A 27,832-nucleotide genomic window follows, 5' to 3' on the forward strand; every position below is an offset into this window, starting at 1 on the left:
TGCCGTCTGCAACATCATGTGCAGTCTGCAATTAATTGTGAAGTTAGTATTTTGACAAAAAATAAATAAAAAACAGCATAATAGGATTTAGGGGTAGACTAGTCCATACCTCATTTCCTATGCCAGCTATTTTGCATTGGTAGGCACAAGTAAGAACATGTCTGCAAATGCTCCAGTCATTTTTTTGTTCAATGTAGAGGTAGGAAGATAGTTTTAAGGGTGGAAGCTTGTTCTTTGCAACCTTGGACTAGCAACAGACAGATCGTTTCTAAATGTTAGGCCTGCTATATTCTGTGGCAGACTAATATATGATTTAATATTTTTTACAATGCAAGATGCAGGAATACAGTAACAGCTAAAGTTAGCATTTCTAAAAGACAGTGTGGCTTAAAGTAGTCTTTTCACCTGGTATTTGTGGATATCAATCTAAAACAGATACAGTGGATTTATATCTGTGTAACACATAGAGAAACGACTATGTCTGCCTTGTGTTAGTTGAATCAATATTTTTGAGTTCTGATGTTTGTTTAATTTAATGACTCTACTCTGATATGTGACATTTATGTTTTCTTATAAATTATTTATGCTAATTCATTAATTGTGCCCTTTGGTAAGGGGAAACATAATACTACCATCAAGTTTGCAGCATTTATAGTTGCTCATATGTGAGGAACTATAAGTACCCTTAATGCCAGTATATAAGCGTTAGATCTTCTTATAACTCCCTGTGTAATGGTGGTTCTCTTCATAAAGATGAATGTTACGCTGCCAAATTGAATGCAGATTTGATACAAATTAGGTTAATGTTCAACAGTACAAGGTAGAATGAATAGATGGGAGCTGTTTTATTTTGCATTGTAATAACCATATACACCTAAATCAATAGTTGGGGAATGGGAGCAATAATATTGCCTAACTGCAGGAAATGAAATATAGTGATGTGAGCAAGAGCGAGGGTTTGGAATAAAGGGATTTGTATTGAAGTAATGACATTTCATTAAGGAAAGACGGAAGCCCATTGAATATTAATCCGTGGCACTAAATTCTATTTATTCTAATAGCACTTGAGTTCAAGCAAGTCAGAGCAGGGTGTTATGTGCCTTTTAAGATTTTTTTTATTTCATTTGGTGCTTATGCATTTTATTTTCAGTGTATTAAAATTGTGAAAAAGGTGGGAAAAAAGCTTGAATAAGCAGAGACGATGAATTTCAGATTATAAACATTCACATTCAATGCAAGCTTCACAGAGATAGGAATTGATGGTATCACATTGAAATTCAGGGGTCAACTCACGATGCAAACAATGAAATGAGAGCTTTAAGATAGTTTATACCAACCAGCCTTGCACTGTGTATGAGATGTTATCCATTATCAAATTGTCAATCCAGGAGTTTTTATCTAACTGCACAGAGGTACAGTACATTATAGTTTATCCTGCCATATAACTATTGATTGCATCTAATTATGCCACTCAACTGCTATGGAAAATAATTAATATAATTTCATCCACTTGTTCACATAAAACATAAAGTTGTCAAATTGTAATTAAGTATTGCTTATCAAGACAGATATTACTCTGCTGTAATGCTGTATTTGTGTTCATGTAATATCGTTGATGGTAATTCAGTAGTTCTTTTAGCAATATATGGATGACTTCATTAGTCAGGTAATGCATGACCTTATTTAAATGCATTTAAAGAATTACTGAACGTTTCCCAAGCTTTGCTGTATAAATTTAAATTTGATTGTTTGGTAACTACACGTGGAACTTATTGAATAAAATTTTCTGTATGCAATACAACCTAATTTTGGGAAAAGTTTACAGTAAATGTATAAGACTGACAGTGATGTTTGTTTTACCGCACATTTTCTCTAGTTATTTTTTTTTACAACTCTTGGATGAATGTACCATTGATTTTTTTTTATGCCGTTTTGGGCAAACTCTAAACAACCTTTTTCCTCCGCTCCTTTTAAAAAGTGAGCGTAATGCAGAAAGGAGTCATAAGCTCACATAATAACCCTGACCACCCAAGCACACATGATAGGGGGCCATATGGCTAAGAGACCGCAGGAAAGATTTCCATGCGCAGAACCGTGCATTTCCAGGAGCCCCAACAAGTAGCTTTCTCATTTCCATCAAAGTCTTCTTTTAAGGTAAGGCTGCTCCCCTTGCTTAATTAAAACCTAATGCTTAACTTTATTCAGTGCGTGCAACCCCTGGTCGGCAGGATTAAGAGATTACAAGGGAAAGGCCCCCATTTTGTGAAAGCACTCTTGGACTACCAGCAGGATCTGGCTGCTAGGCAGCACTTCAGAAAATTAATAAGGAGCAAAGAGGAATGCTGTATTGTGAAAGAAACTGTAGGAAACGGAACACAATTGCTCATATTTATACATTCGAGTGAAAACATTTGCGTAAAAATGATTAGCTACGTGTTTATAAGATTGGAATTCCATTAAATTAGACTGCCTAAACAACCCCTGAAAGACTGAGACTGTGGAGCCATTGTACAACCCCAAGCATACGTAAATTAATAAGACTATTATTTAGCAATTATAGCCTTCAAATTCATTTAACTGGAAATTCAATGGTACTAATTAAAAATGTTACCACTGCTCAGCCAAGAGTTATTGCAGCCTTGATTGTTTCAGGAGATGCATTAGCTACTGCAATGCAGCCCACTGAATTACAAATGCATTTTATGGTTTGGAAAACTGATAGCCCCCTTTTTTTAGGGGAGCATAAACCTTTTTTCTATCGAACGGCGTTCCCAGTCGGGCTGCCTGATCTAATATTAGTGTTGCCACGGCGAGCACAAAGGAAGCGGAGGGAGGAACGGGGCTCTCATCTAGCATGCGCCGTGTAAAAAGGCAAACGGGAGGTGTCGGCCTCCTGCTGCTACACCCTGTGTGGCCACAGACTGGCTGGCGTTGGGCCGCACGGCGGCGGGGTTTTTAACTGCACGCGCAGAGAGCCCGCAACTGCACTGTGTTTTCATAAGCGTATGCTATAGCTATAGGGTTTTTTTTTTTTTTTTTTGCCCCCAACAAGGGCAATGAGCGCTTTTTTCATAGTTTATTAATAAACGAGACACCACGGCGGTGGTTGCCGCATTTACCCTCTCTCCTCAGGGGTTTGGCTATCTTGATGAAATAAGAACACGGTTAACATTTTTTTAAATTTATACTGTAATTGTGAATTTTGGCTTGACAGCTTAAATGTAAGCTAAACTGTAATTTATTGATTACTTTTAGTATACATTATACATTAGTATGAATATAATTACATTTAAATTGGGCAAGCAGTGGACAGTTTCATATAGATAAAAACTCTCTGCTGTTTTACTTCTAATCTGGTTCTATTTGGCCTCGGTGGTATAGCTGAATGGATGAAGGATTATTTAACTTTTTTCATCAGCATGTTTAAGTTTGATCCAAACAGGCGGCAGAATGACTGTGCGATCACCCGAGGTGACAGGGAAGTGAAAACACAAAGTTCAGAGGTTCTCGCTGAAAGCCAGCAATTCAGATCTCTCTTCTCTCAATGATTTATTTTTGTTTATCACTTCCTAATTGTTATAGTTCCAGAGGGTCCGGTTAACCATGTGCTTTTTTATGGTCTCTTGGCCTAAAATCTTGTCATTTGTACAGTAAGGCCACTTTGGCATCACCAAAATTTTGTAGGGAACCAAGGCCCAATCGCAAGGCAGCAAGGCCTAAAGAAAATTTTACAAGAGGACATCAAGGTCAAAAAGCACATTGTAAAAGCATGTATCTCATTCATACAATCAATTGTCACAAGAGAGAGGAGCCCAAAACAGTAGAACTATTTAAACCAAAACTGTTTATTTATACCATAAAACAAAAACATGGTCGGTACTCGTAAGTAAACCTTATTTATTCAATAAAAAATATGGCTGGTATCAGTACATTCTAAATAAAACTTTGATTATGGCCAGCACCACCAAAAATGTATTTTGCACTGAAATTAATGGCTAGAGTCCCAGTATAAGATGTAATTTTATCCTTAAACGTGATTTATTTTTTGAATCACCACCAATGTTGCTTGACTGTTGATGACACTAAGCGATCTGAGCTTGCGGTTGCTGTGTAAATTGCATCAGACTTGTTTGCCATTGTAACTTACATCACCATTCTTACCCAGTTAAGATACTGAAATTCCATATCCTTCCCCTTTTACATAATCCTACCCATTTCCATTCTTTCATTCTGTCTGTAAATTTGGTCCAGCACCATAATTATCCTCCCAACATCCATCCCAACATTTTTTTTCCTCCAGTGTAACCAATTTTAACTGAACCGTTGCTCTGTTTTTATGGTCTCTTGATTTGCGTGAGTCAAGGATATATCATTTAAGCTCTCAAAAACAAACTTTTCAAATGTTTCCAAATGGAGTATCCCTGTTTAATTATTCATCCCACGACAGTTTATTTTTTAACTTTTTAGAACATATGGTTAGTAATTGGGTTAAGCAGTATAATAATATTTGTGGGAAAAACAGGGCTGTTTACTTCAATACCTCACCCAAGGTTAAAGACCACCGCTCCTGACACGAGCGGTGGCCCATAGTGCATCTGGGTCTGCGGCTGCTGGAAGCCACAGTGCTGATTCATATTACTGCAGTGTTTGTGTGCTGCGGTTGCTCCATGAGAACTGCCCTTTGGGGTCATCCCTTGTGACTAAATTGATTTTTTTTTTCCCCCTCCAAATGGTTGATGCTCCACTTGTCCCATGATGAGATTTTTAACATCTGAAAGCACTGAGATGGAGCCACGAAAGAATGTTATCAATCATCAATAAATCAATAAATAAGTAAATCGGCAGCGTTTGAACGAACGAACAAACAGATAACCCAAATCAGTGGATTCCATGGCCGATGGTATTTTTAAAGTACTTTTCTGTTTTTCTTTCTTTTTGTTGTTGAGAAATGCTTCATTTTCTCAATCTTGTGGGCAAGGATGCGTTGGCCTGCGGTGTGCAGACAGAGATATAGTATCATTACAGGGAGACAGAGATAAAGTATAACCCCCATCTCACTTGGTGTAAACCAAAGACAGTATATCTGTCAAACTCCACAAGTTCCACAAGTTAATTAGGAAGGGCAGAACAGAAACGGACGTGCTGCTGCTGCACCTTTATTCACCCTCGCTAATGAAATGAAAGAAAACGTCGACGTGAGATATTTATCATGGGCTTCCCACAAACCGGGAGCTACAAAAATAACATTTTACAAGCATTTCGCTTCAAAAACATCTCTTCTTGTACAATGCGAGTGTAGCAAAAGTATGTTATGACTGAACAAAGGTGTGCTTTCAGATTTGTGAGTGATAGGGTGTGCGTCATTTAATCACCACAGAACTAGTTAGGTTCCGACTAGTTTTGGTTACCAGTGGAACATTGGACTCTAGTTAAATGAGACCCTAGCCCATGCAATTCTGTTCATCATGTACTGTTTAAAAATGGGAATGTTCCTCTTTCTCTCTGTTTTCAGGATATGCTATACACACTATATATCCAAGAAGTGACTTTCGGTATAGTTTTTTTTTTTTTTTCAGATGGTTCAACAGTCGTACAAATTGTGAAACTATACAATTCTAGTTTGTATTTTCCATTTGCAATAATGTATTCTTAACACTTGCAACACATTAATTTACAATGCCTAACAGAAATGCAATTAACAAGTACTTTTGACATTCTCACTACAAATTGGTAATTACTATTAAGCTTCTGTATGTATTCATTTGAATACAAAGTATCAAATAATAGTAAATATAGCATGCTTAAGGTTTTAATAGGTAGAATTGTAAAAAAAAAAAAAAATGTGTATAATGTATGAAATTGGACCATACAATATATCCACCAGCGCGTCTTTTGTCTAGCACTAAAATAATCTAATGTATTGTTTAATAGCTGTGAAAATGTTAAGCTGTGTTGGCTTCCTGTTTAATAAGAATTTCACTGTTAGTTCATGCTGATAAATTACATTGGACATCAGGTACATCTCATAGGCTTTGGATGTAAGATTCAACAAATCATCGTTTAATCATTTTTCGCTTGATTAAACTGTAGCACCACTGCTACAAACCACAGAGCATACAGCCTTTGTCATTTGCTATCCATTCTCGCAATTTTGCTGTGTAAATGAACTGATCTTCTAGAATTACGTAACACTATTCAAATTGTTGTTCCCAAAACATTGTTGTTTTAGGAACAGCCTTTCTTTCTTATTACATTTTAAATGAATTATGCGTGTACCATCATACAGCATAATCACAGGACTTAAACAGTACATCCTGGAGTTATCATTTTCTAATTTGGAGCATCCATGGCGTTTCACCACTGTCATCCCAAGGTAAAAGAAACGGGCGTAATTCAGTATTAAACATGGCAGTTTCTTTTAGTCCTGATCTCATTTATTCCATTACTGCTAAAATGCATTACAGTAATGCAACGTGTTCTTCTTATTAAGACCTGAAGTGTATTGCTTTTGAGTTAAATTGTTTCAGGATGTGCACCGGCAAGTATCACAGGAGATAAGATTTCTTTTACTCACACAATCATGAAATTAAAAAATAAATAAAAAAACGTCCTGACGTGACACACACACACACACGCTATTAACTCCTGGCTAGGGTACCGTGGTCTCTGAGCGTAAAGTAGGAGATATCATTAGAGAGCATTCTGAACAAATGAGAGGGCATCATTGCAGCCCTGCATTGTGTGATGGGAGGCTAACTTTGCTCAATTACAAGGCAATTGACATAGGCAAGTTGAATGTGGCAGAATGGGCTATTCCGCTACTGTAGTGTCCTCCTTGGTTAGTTTGGCCCCGTTTATTGTACTTCGAAGCTGTCTGTTGGCGAAAGGCGCGGCAAGAGATTGCAAGGGATTTAAATTGCATTAAAGAGATTTTTTTTCAGTCAGTTCATCCAGTCAGCCATTCAGGAATTATTTTGTGCTTCTGAGAAGGACATAATGAATAGTTTGCTGTTCTAGATAGATAAATGTTTTATTTGCAGGTATGGTCAGATAGATAACTTGCTAATTTTTCCCATTTAGGGCTTTTTTGCCCATCTAAGTTGTTGGTTCTCTGAAGTATATTGAATAATGGCCTTAAATGACTTCATAATCGGAAGTGCAAGAACAATGTCAACAGTGGTTATGCTCAGAATTGGGGAAACATAAAAATGTGAACTTTTTAATTTGAATAAACTTATTGCAGGATTGTGTACTCTGAAATTCACTTTGTAAAACTGAAAAATTAGCTCTATACTGTAAGTAAAATATGCTGGTATGGATATAATGGCTTTTTAACAGAAAGCAGAGGTGCTGGCTACAGTGAATGACATGTAGGAAGAAATGTGCAGTATTTGTCATTAAAACAAGCAATATGCTTTTGTGCTGCATACAAGGCTACATATTTAAAATTTATGACCCATGTATTTTTCAAAAAATCTAGCTCAACTACAGGAAATGCTACGAGCAGTTTTCTGTTGTTATGTTGACAGCATGTTTTCAGGCTGATAGCTCTGAGTCACTAGGGGGTTGACAGGGACCGAGAAGACAGTTCTAATGAACTACTTTGTGGTCTCCTTGAAATGGCTGTGTTTGTGTGTGGGGAGTTTGGTAGGAGGCGGATAATCTGAAGATTATTATCGTTCTCTCAGTCGGCTGGCTCCCCTGACACGTCTCCATTAATTTCTAAGGGCCCTTTCTTTGGTTGTCTATGCACTGCGGAGGGACATCGGGTCCTTGATGAATTTTCCGGTCAATAAATGAAGACCTGCGATTGTGGCCTCATCGAAGGCGATACGGTGGCCTGGGGTGCTCCAGGGAGACCTGTTACAACATCTCCCGTTTTAATCATCACCACCTGTCAGGAGCAGCTCGACCTGCCACTTCTGGTTAAAACTTGTCTCCTAGGCATAAAATAATTAAAGGTGCCAGGTGAAAGAGCAGGCTTCTTTCCCCCGACCATGTGTCAAGAAGAGCGGCCCATTATTAGGTAAATATACCTGCAAATGTTAAGTATGTACAGAAAGAAGTACATTGCAAGTTTTCCTTCCCTCTGTGCCTGCGAGGTCCCGGTATAGTGCTGCAGGGGACAGTTTCTGTGACCCGGGCTGTCAGCTGGGACGGTGGCAGAGGTCCATTGTAGATTGGCGGGTGAAAAGAAGGAAACTTTCTCCTGAATTCTCTTGCACTCTTACAGGTACGGGTTTAGGGATGTTTTTTTTTTTTTTTCTGCTTAAGTTGGAGTACTCTGTGAGATGCCAAGCTTCTGTTTGTAATTGCTTCCAGGAAGCAAGTATGTGTGGCTTGGCCGCGTAGATATTTTCCGTGCATGCTGGAGTGTTGTTGACCCGTAATTATATGTTAAGTAATGGAACTGTGCTACCTGCTGTTTGTTGAAATTACGGCTACAAATCATCGATCGCTGCATTCGCTTTAAGATGAGCACTTTAAGGACATAACCTTGTGTTCTTTCGGAGATCTTGCACCTGGCTCGCTATCGCAACTGCCATTTTGTTTTCGTGCTTCGGGGGAAAAGTACCCTGATTGTACCGCTAATATATTTAGAAAGAAACATCATGGGCCGTATATCTAGGACATCTGGCTGCTGAATTTTAATGCAAAAACGCGGGAAGAAATTTACTGCTATGTGACACAAGTTTTAGAGCGGATATTGGGCACGCCGCCCATGTCTTAAACTCAAACTGTGAAATAGTCCCACACATGCCGACCGTTATTTGTGAAGTTGCTGCAGTGGCACCACAAATGAATTTCAAATGCAGTGCATGTTGGAACATTTTGTTGACTTTCTCCTGTCATATGCACACATCTTGAGTTCTTGGAAGTTATTGGAGTTGGAAATATATGTTGTGAAATCACAGTAGTTAAAAAACTGGTTCTGTCCACTTTTGTTTTTTTGTTCTTATTTTTATACTATATTATCTCGATTCTTAATTAATATCTGTCACAGTCACATAGGGTGTACTGAAAGCACAGTTAATTTAATGTGAAATTATAACATTTGTAATGCAGTCACACTTATCTGTAAAAAATGGAAGTCATCAACATCTGGGTCATAAATCTGCCAGAATTGGGGGGAAAATAGCGGGATCCCAAACTCAGGAGTGGAATTTGTACGGCCATTTTAGTAAAAGCCAAAGTGCACCACTTGCATTGAAAACAGCTATTCATATAAGGGTAGTGTGACTCGTTTACAGTCTCACCTGAAATCACAGCATCTTCTCATAGCTGCCTTTAGTAGCCAGGTAAATTAAAATGGCGATGGGCAAACGTCCAATGACCCTTCTGACTTGCTAGACTGTTGGTGCATAAAGTTAAGCAAGTGACTGGATTTCAATGCCCCTCCATATCGATATGTGTAATATGTGAACTCTGAATGTGATAATTCATGTTATATATTGAAAAAGTACCCTTTTTGCTGTTTTATCACATGACATTGGCAATAGAATTAACTACATAGCTTGGTATTTACAAGATGCATTTCTAAGATCTCTATATATAGTTTTTTGTGCTACATTAGCCAAGTACTCATTTTCACAAAGAAAATGAGGTGTGCCTTAATATCTGCTGCCTATCCTCCAAAGTTGATATTGACTTCTGTAGCAGGGGAGACAGCTGTCTGAAAGAGCACGCGTGCGGCATCATGTGAAGTTCGTTCAGTAGTCAGGAGTTTGACGGCAGGCTGGATCCACACGCCGCCCTGTGCGTTAGCGTGCAAGCTTCAGAGGCGAAGCCAGCTCTACGATGTGATAAAACCCCGCACCTGACTCACACGAGGCACCGGGGAGGCACTTAAGGCTTCAGATCATGTCTCCTGAAAAACCAAAAAAAAAACATACAAAAAAAGAGAAGCGAAAGCCGGAACAGGCCCAAACGCACAGCGATGCAGCGGCGCGTGGGCCTCTGTCTTTTGCGACGAGGCGCGTCGTGCGGAGAGACCCCGGGGTGATGTCATCCCTCTCTTCCCAGATGTGCCGGGCAGACGGTGCCAGCTGTGTCATGGCGTGGTCAGACGACCGGGACGGGGGAAGAGCGTGTCCTCCAGCGGGCAGGCGCGCTCAGTCAAAGCCGCCGGACTGCGGCTGCAACCAGACACTCTCACGTGGCCTGGTGTTGAGTTATGGCGGTCAGGGGGTAACCATTTTTAGCAGACGGCCATTTCATAATGGCATTTATACGTATTCCGGGCTCTACCGAATAAAATGTTTGGCTGGGGGAAGGAAATGATTGAGTGCCCGAAGGGAAGTGTGGCAAGGTGATCGAACGGTCATCCTGCTTCTGGTGCCCCTCTGCAAATGAGGCGTGACATGTGATAATGACATGACATGAGTTTAGTGCATTATTACACTCCTGAGCTGCAAAGCAGTTCGGGCAAAGTTACTTGCTTTTTAAACCACATTCTTTGATCCTTCATTTTGAATTCTCCAAGACAAAAGAGATCTTTCAGAATGCTGCCGTTTGAAGCTATGAACGCAAGTTTGATTGGTCGGCGGCTGCCAATTCTAATGCTGATGTGGGTTGTGACCTTGCTATTTCACAATCCCCCCTCAGCCTGTTAAAACAGGTTGAGATTGCTTAACATGATAGGTACAGCTGTGTTACACCAATGCGTCGAAACAAAACACGATATAGAACATGCGAAAGCTTGATTTCTTTTGTCATTAATACTACACCTATCAAAATAAAATGCTTTATGGCTCTTAAGATATTGTTGCTGTTCCTTGATGTGTGCTTACTCTTGGAAGCAGCTTTGTAAAAGGGGTTTAAAAGCACTTAAACCCAGTGCTGATAACATGGTTTAGCATGTTCTGAAAGTGGGAGACGAGCCAAGAGGGAGCAAGCTCGGTTACCTACTGTAAGATTTAGAAGGCTGACATTTCAATTCATTTCTCTCTCCAACAAGGCTGATTCATTAGGCACATTTCTTCATACTCTAAATATTTACCACCGCTAACCAAATTTACAGTTTAATTTGCTGCATGGAGTCATTTATCGACTGGGAAACCTTATTAGCAAACCCACTCACAGACACCAGCCCATCCGGCAGTTTTAATTTCTTGAGCAGCGGGGCCTTCTGAGAGAATAACAATCCTGTCAAATTAACCACGGGGGTCTAAATTATTCAAATACAGTAAATCCTCTCTATACTGCTCCCCAGCTCATAATTTGTCTTTTCATTGTTGCCAATTTACTGGCAATACCATCAATTAATGATGCCAACTGTTCTAAACTGGTGCTGAGGAAATTATGTCAGAGCACCCATCTCGGCTCCGGCTTATTGTCAGGCTGCAAATTTGATTATTTACCGTCTGATGCCATTCATTATGCTGCCGTCTTTAGTCTTCTTTAAAAAAAAAAAAAAAAAAAAAAGGAGCTAAATTTCATTAGCCTTTTTAATATGTGAGGCTGTCAGTTTTTCTGGAGGATTCTTTAAGTACTTTTGAGCAGTGTGTGTGTGTGTGTGTGTGTGTGTGTGTCCCAGGAAGCCCACGATTGGAATCAGCCTCTCTTTCTTTCACGTTAGGAAGTGCCTGACATACCTGGGCTCAGTGAACGCTGAGGATGAGTATTGATTTAATAATGCGTAATATCCTTATGGTTCTGCTCTTCTGTTGGTATATCATTAGGAGGAGTAGCATCTTTGCAACTGCTGTGTCCCTTCACATTAGACTAATTCTGTGTTTGTTTTAATGAATTACACATCTCACAATTAAAAGAAATGAGGGACCAGAGGTTGCCATGCTGTATGAGTAATCTACTAGAAACAAATATTACGAGTGAAAGAAAATAAGTCTGTTCCTGCTTGATTATTTCTGAGGCAATACAGGAGAGGCTTACTGCAGATATACTGTAAAGACTAATTAAAGTCAGAAGCATGTTGGAGAAAGCAAAAGCTTTAAGTTTAATATTGTAATATTCTTTTTATGATGTGCCCAGAGGATTTGAAATGTCCCATCCGTAGAATTAAATGTATATTTTAATATTAGAATTGCGCATACTTGATATTTAAAACCATAATGCACTCACATGGGCTTACTGAATGCTTTAATCTATCATAAATGAGAAAACATACTAAATATTTTATAAATTAAGCGTTCTGAAATGTGCGTGGTAATAAATCATTTTCATAATGGCAGAAACACCATTTATGTTTGATCATTTTGAGTAGGCCTAAGCAACAATGCATATTGGGACAATTTGGGATTTCTTAAATAGTGATGAATTACAGTGTTACTTAACATAATTTTATATATTTTCATTGGAGAGGTTCTTACCCAGAGTGACTTAAATAGCCTTCGTTTTTCATATTATACATGCAATGTCTATTGCGTCTATGTTTATTCAAGCACTTCTGAATAAGTAGCATACTCTTGGGCCTTAGTCAGTGCCCTATCAAGGACTCAAAGGTAATACTCCCAATACGCCCAACTGCTACCACAAATACACAGAGCTGTATTTTTAAGGGAAAATATTTATTTCCAATGTGAATACAGGGCACTAAACAATTACTGTCTGATTCTGGTGAATTTATCATTGTTGCAAAATACTACTAAAACACACACACACACACACATGCAAACACACAAACACGTGTACACACACACACACACACACAAACACAAACACACGAACACATGTACACACACACACGCACATAGGTGGTGTGAGACCTGATATGATATGAATGCACATTTGGGAAGTGCTATGTAATAGATTTCTCTTCATAATCTATGGAACGTGCAACCAATGAAAAATCTGTGTGTTTTGTACCAATGGCCGATCAGGCATGACAAGATCCTGAGATGAAGATGGAAGTAAAGTTCAGGGTAAAAACTCCATCTGCACAAAATAACCACCAAAAATGATGAGCACTCTTTTTATGTATGGAATCTGCCAATGATAATTAACACAAACAAGGTTGAGAACAATCCATAAGGATAGTGTAATCAGTGAGGCTAAAAGGACAGGTTTGTTAGGTGGTTGACATATAGATAAGATCTTCCTGTAAAGAAGCCATTTAATAATTCTGTAATTATTTAATTAAATTAAAATCATATTGTTTGTGAATAACAATATGATTTTTTTTTTTCATCAAGTGCATAATTTGATTCAGCGCCTGTGGTGTTGACCATTTGAAGCATTACCTCCTCCTGTTTAGATTTTCAGCTGCTTCATCTATGCCTGATCATTTATACTGTACTTTCACCAAGTTTTATTGGCCGTCATCAGTCTTATTTAAATAAGCCATCCAGAAGAAATAGGGTTTCGCTGTGAAATTGTCCTACTTTAATAATGTGGCCTGGTAGAAGGCAGTGACTTGAAATAAGGAGAGATGGGCTCTCAGATGCTTAAATAATTAAAGCTGGCAGGTGATTCATTTGAAAAGGGGTGGGGGTGGGGGGGGCAACACGTGAGATTCCGCTGCTGCCGTTGACAAGGCTGAATTTTAGCATAATTGCATATGTTGCCTGCCATTAAACCGGATTCCTCTTTATAGGTGGTCCGTGTCAGGGTATCTCAGCTGAAATCCCTCAGTTTAAAAAACCATCCTGTACGGGGTGGTAATGCCGAAACAGGGGGTGGGGTGGGGTGGGTGGTGTCATGGTGAATGGATGGACTACTCCCTCAGCCCTCCAGGCAATGCGCAACCTTCACCATATAAAACAAGTAGCGCAACCTTGTTGGCCTGCAGAATATTAAATTGATTTGAATCGATAAAAAGGCATATTCATCACATTTCTCTGGGCCTCTGCCCAGCATGCTAGTTGTGTAGTCAAATAACTGTACATACCTGTAGTGGCTAAGAGCTAAATGGTCACAAAGGGGCAACAAGTAATCTGATTGCAAGAAATATAGTAAGTTACAGCTGTGCGAATGGGTAAAATATATATTCTACTACTGCATTTTTATTGTTGTAATGTACAGACAAATGAAAATTATGGTGTGTTTGTATGTTGGTGTTTCTTCAGGGAGAAAATTCTGTTTTCCCATACATACAAGATCAATTTTGCATGCTGCTCTACTGTTAGATACTGCCTTCTGGACATACATTATTCTTTTTTATGGTTTGAATTATTTATTGTTTGTATTACCTCCTAGTTTTAATGCTAAGTGCTTGTAATAAATTGAAACAGACCATGGAACCACATGACAATGCCCAATCTGGTTGGTGTTTTTATATTCTTCATTAGATACAGCTAAGGTTTTCAAAACATGAAGAATCAGGATTAATTCAGATTAATCATTTTATTGCAATTAATAATAATAATGAAGGATGTTTTGTTGTTTTATCGTCAGTGTTACTCCTTGCCTTACTCTAATAGGGTTTCCTTAAAAGAGATGTCAAATATATTTAACGGGAGCAACAGATATTGACCTATTTATGATGATAAAATGGTGAGTATAAATAATTTACTGTTAACACAGAACCAGGTAAGATGTGCATTAATGTGGGTCTGTGTCTGTATGAACGTTTTTGAACGCGATGAAGCCTATTTTAAAGAGATATGCAGACCTGCCTTGGGAGAATGGATGGTGTGGTGGGTGGGACAGGGGGTATGGTTTGCGGTAGGAGGTTGTAGTGTTGTTTTTTTGCAACCCACCCAGTGAGGCATTCCCCAAAAGTGCAATCTGTGGCACAGCCAGATATCTGTGGAAACCAAAAGGCTAATTAATTTGGCTAGGCTCAGGCTTAATTCTACAGTGTATGTCAGCATCCTTGGCTCAGATTTATGTCTGATAGTAAGGTAAAATCAGCGAGGAATTGGTCCTCAGTAGATGAGTTTACTAACACTTTAATCCTTCATTTCCCATTCATTCTGCAGGGAAGCATTAACGATTTGAAATTGTTCACAGCCAGATGTCAAAACATACACACATGAAGAAGATCTGTGGAAAAACCAACACTTGGCAGTTTCTATTGTGACTTTATCCTTCAGTGACCCTCCAAGCTTGCCCGTTTCATAGCAGTGCTTACTACATTTTTTTTTTACTAGATAAAGCTAGTAATTATGCCACAATGGTAATAGTATTATCATTATTGGAAGGTGTCTTGACTGACCAGTGCACTTTTTCAATAAAATGTCAAGAAAGCTTTGCAAATGTTCTTTTCAAATCCACACTGGTGTCCCGTAAATTGGGGGCCATGGTTTTACATCATGTCAATCAATGATTTATTAAATTAGCCTTAACTTGAACCACAATAACATGCACATAATTACAGACAATAACATGCCGTCCTAAATTCATATATACAGGTGAGCTTCATAATGTTTGGGACAAAGACATATTTTTCTTGATTTGGCTTTGTGATCCACAATTTTAGACCACTGCACATGTTAAAGTGCACATTCTTAGATTTATGTGCTTTTTACACACTTTGGTTTCACCTTGTAGAAATTATAGCACTTTTTATACATGGCTATGTATAAATAGTGTTGTACATGGTGAAACCAAAATGTATGAATTGCCCTTTAATAAAAGCTGAAAATGTAAACTGTTAACACATATGAATTGTTTCATTACAAATATGACATTGTGGAGTACAGAGCCAACTCAAGAAAAAAAAAAATGGCTTTATATATTAGAATTAACTTCTGGTAGAATGGTAAAATATTTGAGGTACAAATTTTGTAGGCCGAAGAGGAAGCTGAACAGGTGCATTTTTTGTTGAACTCAATCCTGTGCTTTTGATTCTGAAAAATTGATTTTTTCTGTGAACAAACTATTTTCCTTTCCGTTTTGATCTAATTTACACAGGGCTGTTAAAACTGTGTGTAAAATATGGCATGTGTACTTTTGTTTTGTTTGGGATAGGACCAGATGTATTCCACCAGATGCTACCCAAGGGTACATCATTTGTTTTCCAGTGACTCGGCGTTACCAACGTCTACATGCCACTACTTTACATTACACTCAAGCATTCAGCAGACTATTTTATTCAAAGCAGTTTACACAACTTCCTTTACATAGTAGGCATTTATACAGATGGAGCAATATGGGTTCAGTACCGCACTCAAGGGTATAATGGCAGTGCCACACCTGGGAATGGAACCTGCCTTACAAGCCCAGTTTTTTCCTAACCAGTCTGCTGGACTGCTTGGACCAGAACTAATAGTCTCCTGTTCACTGAGGTCTACGGAGCACAAGGAATGCTCGGGAATGGTGATTGATCTGCCCTTTGGCCTTGCGATGTGGTACTTTCATGGCGCTGTCTTCTAACTGCGGATGTCATTTCACAAGACCTCTCTGGCAGTGGACGGAAGGGCGCTGTGAACAGGGCTGTGACGGCTTGTTGTTCATTGCTGCATCTGTTCAAATAGTTATTCTTTTCATGGATGTCACCTGACGGCCAGGCCATCAAACAGTAACCCAATGGAGGTGCAGCTAATCGTTAACACTTAAACGCGGGGGTCTAAGTCTAGTAATTACTCTCTTCAGCACCATCTTTACAAGTGCTTCATTTTGTAAGTGTTCTGCATGACCAGCCTACACCCCTTCCTCCTCAGTCTCTGCTCTCTCGTTCTCATCCCAGGACTGTCCTTGCGGTGCCTAAGTCCTTTGCGGCTCAGTAAATTCTCATTTTTAGTTTATTTTGGTTAAAAGTGGTAAGAACTGAATCCACTGACATATCCCATAAAGGAACCATTTTTTAACATTTACATGCTTTGATTGCATTAACCCTATTTGTTGTGTCTAGTTTGGTTGCATTGTGTAATTGCACTTAGGTTTAGATATTCAAGACATTGTCTTTGCTGCTTCTTTAAATATTAATAATATACAAAATGCCCTTATATGCTCCAGTGTGTTGCAGCTCACAGTCTTAGCCTTATATGTACAGGAACAGGGAAAATACAGATGAGGGGGAAAAACACCATTAAAGTTACGGGTTGAATTTTGAGGTTATCTTAAATGAGGAATCCCATATGAAGGAATGGATTTACAGTAGTTAATCCCTCATCAAACAGACAATAATGTTACGGCCTAATCCTGTGGAATTCTGCGGCTTGCAGTCCAGCAGTCTCATAGCCGCTCAGTAGGGCTGTGGCTCCCTGCTATAGACTCCCAGGCAGTGTAACTTTGGTGAGGATTTGCCACATTTTCCAGCCTGTTTTTTCATGTTTCTGTAAATTAACTCTTTTGTCGCTAACATTATGGTCACCTATTTTGCTGTGTGTTTGTGCATGTTTACTGTATGTGTGTTCATTTTAAGTTCACAATTCATTTTAAGTTTTGAGTAGAACATACAATTTTACCAGGAATGTTTACCGAAAATTTCAGAAACATACCATCAATTTTTATAGCGGTGGCTAATGCCATCATATTGGAGCATTTTCAGATTCATAAATCTTTTTAAGGCACTGCTTAGAATTGTTTCTAAAGAAGACAGTGCATGAAGCGTGTGTTTCAAAACCTCAAATACCCCATTGGTTTCTGCAGAAATAGGCCACCACCACCCTTGTTTTTGTTTGCCCCGTCCTGGTCCAAGAAGCTAAGTGGGCTAGTTTAATGTCTAACCCAAATTACATCCTTTCACCATGTTCTTTGCTGACTGACGCAAATGCTCTCTGCTTGCTGAGAATCTGGAGATAATGGATATTAATAATGCTAATGTTGGTCCTGAACCCTCAAACTGCCTGTCTCATTTTTCTCCTTCTCTCACGTAAACACGATCACTGGTTGACGTGCCTCTGCTTACTTGCCTTGAGAATTTATTAGTCTGTGAGGCATTGATCTCTTATTCCACAACCATACATATCACCGTGTTTGTGCTTGTTTGTGTTTTGTTCCTGGGTTACTATATACCAGCCATTAACAAAAAATAGTTAATGATTCTCTGTTGATCAGAATCAGAAACTTTTGGGACTTTTGAATGTTGCTTTAAAAAATGCACAATTGCCATTAACAAGTAAAATTAATATGCAATGGGAGAAAATATATACTTTCTGGCTGTACGCTGTGTATGTTTTGTGTCTGAGATATGCATGCATGTGCATTGATGCTTTGTGTTTATATAATAATGTGTAGCTGCAGAAACATCAAGGTGAATATGGTTTAAAAAATTCAGAACAATCTCGTAAAAAATACCCTTAAGGCTAAAAAAAAACATGTTGTTATATTGAGGCAAACCCAATCTGGATGCAATTAAGTTACTGCCTGCACAAAGCCCTTGTTTTCTGGGATGGCGATGGTTCAAAGTGGATTGCCAGCGAGGGTGTTAAACCTCATGTGTGCAACAGCCCTTATACTAGAGAAAACAACAAGGTGTCGGGGGAAGACATATTTCTCTGCAGTGTGTAATGAAATTCCATTAAAGGACATGAAATAGCTCATTCATTTTATTTCTATGTTAATAACATAAAACGGCTATTCCCATTATTTGGGTTTGTGGAAAAACATATTATCATGAGTTTAAATTAATTCAGTATATATTTTTCTGACCTATATTATCTTTGCATTAATCTGCTAAACTTGTACAGTTATGTTTGCTTTAAGTTTAAAAAAAAAATTTTTTTATTAGTTGTATTATAATGTGAGGCTAAACACATTTGTCAGAAAAAACTTTTCTTTTTTTTTTCCAAAATACCCTTTTTTCAGTTTTAGACTCTCTGTTTTTTGACACTTAAGGCCGCAATGATTCTATGTAAGAAAAACAAAATCTGTTTATTGAGAAATGAGATATGAATATGTAATTAGGACAACATGTTGGCACCCCTGAGTAAACAAATGTATTCAGCAAGCAAATAAGGGATTAACATATCTCTACACTTAACTTTATCACTCATTTGATCCTGAGAGGTGGAAACATGGAATGGAAAGAGTGAGAAAGTGCTGATGGACCTTTCTTTACTGGTGAGAGGAAGGTCTCTACTTCTTAAGGCGGCAGATAAATGGGTTCTCGTTGGAATTTCGAAGAATATGTTATACAGTTTGTAGAAATGCATTCTTTCATGATCTTTTTTGTTAACTGTACTTTTGCATTGCCTTATATCACACGAAAGCCCACCTCACCCTCCTTTCGTTTTTGTTTTTTTTGTATTAACATTGAAGTAACAACCTAAATTACATCCCAAACAAGGTAACTCATGTCACCTCTTGTGTTTGTTTGGTTGCCTGACAAGGTAGCATACATATTGACTAGCTTGTAGAATTTGGACACATACTAATGTTGGCACTAATATAAGCATCACCATATTTTGCATCCAAATGCAACTTTCACTTTAATGAAGGTAATGGTAACTGAGTGACCTGTATTTCTGTGCCTTTGGGCAATACTTCTTGGTTTTTGCAGAGCTTGGCTATCACTTTTTGTGGAGGCAAGCATCCCCCTTCTGGGTTCAAAAGTCATTTATTCTGTGGGTCACAGTGCCGAAAACTTTCTTGCGTTTGCTTGTCTACAGATCCAGACTAGATCTCCAAGCACCTCGCAAGGGGAAAAGGTGAATGCGATTTTTTAGTACAAACTGATTTCTTTATAAAAACCTATATGCTCCACGCTCATTTAATGTGGATGTGTTGCAGGTGCATTTTACATAAATGTATGAACAAAGCAAAAATATATGAGTTTATGGAATGTGATGCTGGCTTTAAAAAATTTAAAAAAATAATCAATTGCACCTGGTGGTGGATGCGCAGACCAGAATTAAAAGCACTGATACTTTCAGTTAAGGCGTGTTTTCTTTTCGGGATGTAAATGAGTCTAACAAAGTGTTCCTATTTACTGCCTGACAGCTGCAGCAGACACAGCGTGAGCTATTCCTTGTGTGTGGTCACCCACGCTTCTCTGGCTCGCTGCCAGGCGAAATTGTTATGGATTATTACTGTTGAAGTGCGGCCAAAAACAGTCAAATCCCCAGCTGATATTAGTTATCAATATTTTACTGGCTTCTATTAAAGTTTTAAGAGGTTGAAATTAAGAGTCAAACAAAAGAGGCCCTTTATCATTACAGGTCAGGTGGTGCTATTAAAGATCTTTTCTTAAACCTTCTTAAAAAATAAAATGTAAAAAGAAAATGTGATAAAAATCAGGACCAGAGAGCCAGGATTTTACAGTTGCGGGCACCAGACCTCTTAAAAACCTTCCCCTGTGCTACTGCCTGTTAGTCTCCATTTCCAGCTTAACCAACGCAGGGCTCCCGAACCACCATTATTTCCACCCACAGTCTAGAGGTCTGCAATCGGAAATACAGAAGGGGAAAAGCAGCCAAATTATGCATATTTCAGTTCTCCTTGATCCGTAGTCCAAAAGCACTTTTGTATCCTGTAGTGCCATTAAAGACAGGTTTGTGATCCTGCACTATGAATAGATCCTGTAGAGCAGACTCCTGCAAGCCCTCTAAGGTTCTCAAGCAAAGCAGTGGTGAGCTGTTATTAGGTGGTAGTTTGAGGGGGTATCTAGGGGACTAATTGTTGCCAAACATGCTTGGTTGTGTCCTTTGGCCCACAGTATCCCACTCGAAACCCTATAATCTGCAGGGCAAGGCCAGCTGCGGTCAGAGAGTGAGCTAGTGGTGCGGCTGGGGTGGCTTGAGCGAGATTCAGCAGGAACGGGTTACCCCCACATTCCCAGCCAGGGTCGACCCAATGAACCTTCCCTTTTGGCTGGACTCTTCACTTTCTAGTCCACCAGAAGCTGAACACTGGCCTACTGTCACTGCCGTTTAAGACTACATGTGAAGATTCATCTGATCTCTCCTGATCAAACTGGCTCAGATCTGGCCAGTGTAATGCATTGTTTCCCTGTGGAGGATTGCAGAGAACATGTAGCTATGCACTATTCTAGTTTGTAGAGAAGATGAACCAGGATATAGTGCTGTAGCTCGATGAAACCATGGATAATTATCATTTTTAGTGATTTTGGACCACCAGGGTGCACTGAAAATGCCTCAGTAATTTCCTTCATCGTAAGATTTATATACATATGCTTTTGTTTTGAACTGTAAACATTAACTGGCTATAATGTACCAGATGGAAATAAAATCTTAATACGGCACATTCTTTTTACGTTTAGTTTTTTTTTTTTTTTTTTAAATTGACGTTCCAGTTTAATGAAAGGAGCATTTAACCAAAGCCCATTTTCCTGCAACTTGTAGCCCTGTATGTCTTCATTCTTTGGCTTCAGCAGAAAATGTGCAGGTTTGGCCCTTTTCCAATCTGGCCTTGTTGTTCATCGTCTGACTGACGTGAGCGAGCCCGGTATTCGGCAGAGCTGCAGATGCTGCAGAAAGCACCGTGAATCAGAGTCATCATCGCAGGTGACTGAAAATAGACCGGCCTGTCCAAGGCGACGGCGGAACATCAGCTGTCCTCCTCCTGCACGATGCACGCTACTCCACGCAGTACCGTGCCATTCCGCGTTGAGCTTCACGCTGTAAATGTAGGTAGGCTGTCTTAAAAGAGCTGCCTCTCTTTAAGATGGCGGGCACGGAACTCGTTCCTGCTGGTTTTTTGGCGGGTGGCGTGGGCTTCGGTGCACATGGGGCAGACATTAATGTTTTTCTTGCTTTCCTTCCACCGTCACCGAAGACAAGTAACAAAAACCCACAATGATGCAGTATCCCAGAAGCCTGTGGTCTCAGTGATGAGGACACATAACAAACAATGCAGCTGGGTTTTAGTGTTTTTTATTATTTTTTTTGAGTTGGAACTTTTTCGAGGACCCCAGAGACCGGGCTCCTCTGCACATCATCACGAGCTGTTTAAGGTCAGTGTAGGATGAGAGCCGGCAAAGCCGAATGCACTGCTCTGAGGAGGATCAAGACTTTACAAAAAATTTTAAAAAAGAAAAGAAACAGGCTGTTGGCCAGCACGATTAATTCTTGACAGTTGACTTCTGCAGATGCCATCACCTAATGTGTCTCACTGTGTGCTGTAACACATACTATTGCGGTGACATATGCAAGGGTGTGGAAACAGTTTGTATTTGTTTCTTTTACAGAACCAGGTCAGCCTCGTATCCCCCCGTACACCCCCCTCCCTTGGCTCCCCAAAAATGACCTCAATCTGAGCACATATTCTATCAGGGAGATGCGGAAATAAGAATAGTTGGTGGATACGGTGTAAAATGTGGAAGTCTTCAGCAGATGTGGGTAATTTTCACATGACATTTGTGTGAATGCTCCTCATTTGACCCCATATAAGCAGAGAGTGTTGTACACAATCACAGTGAGCATGCAGTGTAGAGCAGCAGAGAGCACTGGAAACTGTGGAATGGGCGAGTACCCTAGCTAACACTCCATGTTGTACGATGTTCATAATGGCTCACCAGTAAAACATTCAATTTCAGTAAAAAATATTATAATTATGTCTCAGATAGTTGTGTAAGATATGTTTTTAACTAATCTGCCAGTTATTAAGAAGTGCTTGATCTCTGGTGGTAGAATTTTGTAAGATTTACGTATTTTAAAAAAAGTAGCTGGCCTGTATTTTTTATTTCTTATTGAATTGCAACTCTTTTCTGCCTGCATCCATAAGACCTTTAGTGAATATGTAAAAGTGCATTTCTTACGACTTACTATATTCTGCCCCATTTCCTGTAGATTTTTGCTGCAAAAGCCTTTTTCTTGCACAAGTCTACAATTTACATATAACCATTCATATCATCTCTGGCCGATAACTTAAGATACATCAGCAGTTACGAGCACAGAGCTTGCAGTCCTCAGAAGCATTATCGATGGAAAAATTTTAGCGACATTGTAATTCAATTTTCTGCTCGTCCATTAAATTCATTTTAACTGTGCAAAGTCATTTTGGTTCTACTTTTTATAGCCCTCCCTTCCCCATGCCAGCAGATCCCCTCGTGAAACAGGAGACTCCGGTCGCATCCTGATCCAACCCCGCTTTAAAGGCCAATCATTTGCGCCATGCTAATTACACGGTTCCTCCGTCCCAGTGACCATGCTTGAAGGGATTTGCCCTGAATAACCATTATACTCTACGTCTCTGGGTTACAGAATATCATCTGGTCAGTTGGCCAGTGTTCCGTCCTGCTTGTCAATGCAGGCCAAGCCAAGCCAAGACTGTTTAACCGTTACTGTCTTGAGTACCCAGCTAATCTCTCACATTACAGAATGGTTACCACTGATTTCATGGTGCGGACGCTGCACCCAGTCAAAATTTATTGTACAGCTGTCTGTCCCATGGAAGGCTTGTAAAAATGCTTGTTGGAGCCAGGAGGTGGAGAGGCCTTGGCTTTTTCTAACATAACATAGATCATTGATTTTTTTGCCCTGTAAATGCAATATGACTTGCAACAAAACTATTCCTATAGTTTGAGCTCTCAAGTTGAACAAGTTGCATTATGTTACTGTGGTTAGCAGGAGTATCATACAGTATATTGGCAAACTTACGGTTCTGCATAGTACAATGATTCCTTAAGTGGCAAATATAACTTTTTTCAAGAGTACCACTGCCTCTTCATTTGCCAACAGCAAAGGTTAGATAGCAATGTAAAACTGATCTGCACAGAGGGTTGTATTTCAACCTTGCTCCCCGTGAACTGCTCATAGACTGTAATGTAACTGTAATGCCAATATTATTATTTGTGATAAACATTTTAATTTGAATGAAACCAAATGGCAATTGGACCATAAATGAAAAGAAGTGCATTAAAGCTGGGAGTGTAGTTGCAGCATGTACTGACATTACCCTTTGTCTTTGAATTAAAATAAGAATCCATGTTTAAGGTCTGGATTGGCCCTCTCTTCTTGTGGGTCTCTCACAATTTGTAAGAATCACAAATAGTATGTAATCTCAAAGGGAAAATGAATGGGCTTGTTTTTTGTAATCGGCATGATGTTGGCCAACGATATGCTTTTGCGTACAACTGAATTTGACATAAGGAAAGGTTTAGGGTGCGTCGACGGTCTCAGAAAACAAGCGTGACATTTCGCGGTTGTGTAGCATTCAGACACGTCCCACAGACCCGCGAGTTAACAACCTTGCCGTTGACCTCATCTTCCTCAGGCCCAGTAAGAGAAAGAATAACCTCATGTTCGGATGTAATGAGACTGTAAGAAAACAATTACACCACTGATTATTGTTTACTGTATCCCCTGGACTCCCTCCCGGGCTTTTCCGACGGATGATGTGATTCTCCTGTGTCCATGGGATTTGCTGTAGGAAACCCGTACCTGGGATCTGTGTGGAAAGATTCCAGCTTTAAATCCAGTTTGAAATCCTGTGGCTTAGGCTGACCCAAGCCGAACAATGTTATTGTGTCTCTTTTCCAGATCTCTCCTGCCAAGTTTATAGACATGATTTTCTAGGGTTTTGCTCCAGTGAACTCTAGTGCAAAACATATTACTAAAGGGCAGAAAAACATTCCAGATCATATGGCTGGGACGTGTGCCTGTACTAACTGTTTGGATTTTTTTCATAAAAAAAATAATAAATAAAATTGTGGGGATTTTTAACAATCACGTGTGTGTATTCAGATCCTAAAACTGCAGCATTATCATCATCAGTATTTTTATTGTATTTATATTTTTCACTGTTTATTTGCATTATTCCTATTGACAGAGAGTTTCTGTAAAACACGCGTGAGTTAACCTAAAGTTAAAATAGGTTAGGAGGAGGGACTAGCAAGCGCAAGTGTGAAATTCAGCCTTGCCTTCTAATTATTTTGAGGTATAAAAAGAATAAGCCACTTAGATATAGCTGAGTATGAAAAATATACCACCTTTCAAGTGACCTATATAATCCATTATCTAGCAGGTTATTATGAGAACTGCTTTGCCTGCCTCATGTGTCGTATTTCCTGTTAACAATGCTCTGCTGTCAAGTTTCCTCTGCGCCTCTGCCCCGCGTCTTAGAAGACCCTCGCCCTCCCCATCAAGACAAATTTATGCCTCGGTAGATCCGAATTCATGCACAGGCAAAGGTTAAGGCTGTGGGGAAATTTTCTCAGGGCTTCCCTCCCTTTTTTATCGCTCATGAATTTCCACTTTGCTAAGCGCCGTGTGACAGTTTTCCCGTGCGAGAGCAAACATGCGGCGTGATGCGTATTCCATCACTGGCGGCGGGGGGGGGGGGGGGGGGGGGGGGGGGCGGCACTCTCGTGGCGACGGCGGCGGCGGCGGTGAGACCGGATCCGCGTGCGAGGGGGGTGTGGGGGGCGCGTGATAAATGGGCAGGTGGAGCTGGGAGCGCGTGGCTGGCACTCGCTGTGTGACAGCTGGCACTTAGTGCCTAATATCGGGAACAGCACGTGGGAAATGGGCTACCAGGACGAGCTCTGCTCCTGCTCAGAACCAGGAGCGGGTAGCTTTCATCATCCCCCTTTGCTCTCTCACCGTTTCTTCCTTTGATTAAATTCGTTTTGAATGCAGCCTTCCTTCCTCCCATGCTCACTAGCTGGGAGTGAAGCTGTTAAAAAGATCCCAGCCTCCACCTGCACCTTACCTCCAAAGCCCCGCCAAAGACTCTGAGCTTCACCTGCACCTGTAGAATCTTAGAACCTTTGACCCCACCTGTACTCTGAGTCTCCAACAGCTTCACCTGAAAAAAAAGAATGAACCTTTTGCTCTTGAATATGGAGATAACTTTTTTTGTGTTGATAATGTGCATTTTGTGACATCTCTTGCTTGGATGACTCTTGCTTGTAATGTTTGTATTGGACTATATTTCACAACATGGAGAGAACACTTGAAGGATTAGAGATGCTTTAACTGCACAAAACATATATAAACTGAATAAGGTTTGCTCGTTTGTTATCTTACTGTAAATCCAAATTAAAACCAGAACAGTCTTCCTGCACAGATTTTGCTGATCAAAGTTCTGTGAAAAAGCGTAACCACAGAAACTCCACAGCTCTTTACAGTTAAATGTAATTTACTATCTGCTGTGCTGTGCTGTGTTCGCTCACTAAAGTCCCAGTTTTAACCCAGGTTCTGCGGATCTGAAGGGATCTGATCAAAGAATGTGATTGTTGCGTTAGCGGGTAATTGTGGGGTGGCGCTGCAACAAAATGTCTGCAGTGATTTCATAACGTTTGTCCTTTTTTCGTTTATGGAAAAAGAATGTTCAACAGCCTAAATAAGTGGCTGTCACTGAAATGAACGGACAGATTTATGTTTCTGCACATTGTTTTTACAGCAGTCCCTCTGGCATTCGAAGGGCTGCATTTGCGGTATGTATTTAGTGTAAATGTTATGTACGACGGTTTTCACAAATAGAATCAAAGGGGTGCGGTTTGTGTTGAAATATGATTTTGGTGCTAATGGCACCCTCCCTGTCATGTTTCCTGTGCCTCGGCATAGTTTCTTGAAACTACCATGTAATTGCACTGTACTATAGCTCTCGTAGTAATGTCATTTTCCTCTTCCTTTGTTTCTACATGTTTTTATCCTGCAGTTATGCCAGTATCAATCACAAATGTCATCCCCATATTCCCTAGATACAAAAACCACTTGCTGTAATTTTTGTGTTGAGGGAAAAAGAAGATGTCTACTGCATTTGCTCTGTCTATATTGGAGTTGGAGCCATTTGAGTAGGTATTTTATCCACACCCCTCCCCCCCCCAAGCCCCCCCCCCGAATTTTCATACTTGGTGTTTGCCTTTCATTCACGGCTCCCAACAACAAACTCTTTGTCAGACTCACAAGGGCCCATAAACTCCCTGTTATAATGGGCTGTGGTGAGCTGCTGGACGTCAAGGCTAATTGTCATGCAGCATATATCCCTGAAAACCTATGTAACAAAGGCAATTGCAGAGCGGGGTTACTGAGTGGAGATAGCACTCATGTAACCCCCGCCGGGGAGCAGAAACAGACAACAAGGGAGGCCATTGAAGCCGAGCTTTCATAGGAGAAAACCGCAGAGGCAGAGAGTCATCCAAACCAGTATGGTGTGCGGACGACCACATAATTCCGCGTTTTTAATGCGGCCTTTGTTCTCCTTCGGCGGCACGCAGAGCACACACTGCTAGGAGACAAATAAAGGAGCTCGCCGAGCGAGGGGCGAAGCAGACCCGGCCTGTCTCCGCCTGTTGTTTTTAAAAAAAGGGGAAAGTGGTCATGTACCGAGCGCTAGTCTCTTCCACCCCATAAAGCACGGGGCCGGGGGCGGGGGGGCGGGCGGGGGGGGGGGGGGGGGGAGAAGGCAGTCGGTCACCGTTCGGCGCTTTGGGTTTACTTAAAGTATTTATTGTTTCATTCCTGTTTTCTCCACGAGGCCCATAAATGTGACAACATAATCTATCTCTGAGCGTTAATCTCGGGGCAGATCAAGACCGATATGAAGGACCGGTTTATCCAGTGCCATTAACAGCACCTACTGCATGCTGAATAATCTTGCGTGCTTTGAAATAGATGACTATCGGCGCCATTAGCGACTTGCGGTGTAACACTCAATTAGCACTGAAACAATGTACCCAAAGTTATAAATCCGTCCGAATGGTCATTTGCAACTGTGGGAGCCTTCGCGGTTTGTCTATGAAAGCCATGCGCGTCAAGGCTCTCCGCACAAAGAGAGATGTGATGTTTTTCCCTCCAACTTTCCAAGTTTTTGTCCGTGAGATGAAGCAGCATGTCACAGAGGTCTTGATGTGGGAAGGACTAGGGGGCAGGCACAGCAGGCCCAGTAAGCCAGCGGTGAATTGGAAGTCATTATTGTCTTTACAGCACTTATAGAGTCCTTTCAAACGCTGCCAAACTCTGCATTGTGTTGCAGATTATGACCTGCTCTCCATAGAAAGCCACATTGCATTTTGGTTTGCGTCCAGGAATGACGTTCCAATGATTAATGTGCAGCTGGATCAGGAGCCCCTTCTCAAGATGTC

The sequence above is a fragment of the Anguilla anguilla genome, chromosome 16, assembly GCF_013347855.1.
Source record: "Anguilla anguilla isolate fAngAng1 chromosome 16, fAngAng1.pri, whole genome shotgun sequence".
Classification (NCBI taxonomy): Eukaryota; Metazoa; Chordata; class Actinopteri; order Anguilliformes; family Anguillidae; genus Anguilla; species Anguilla anguilla.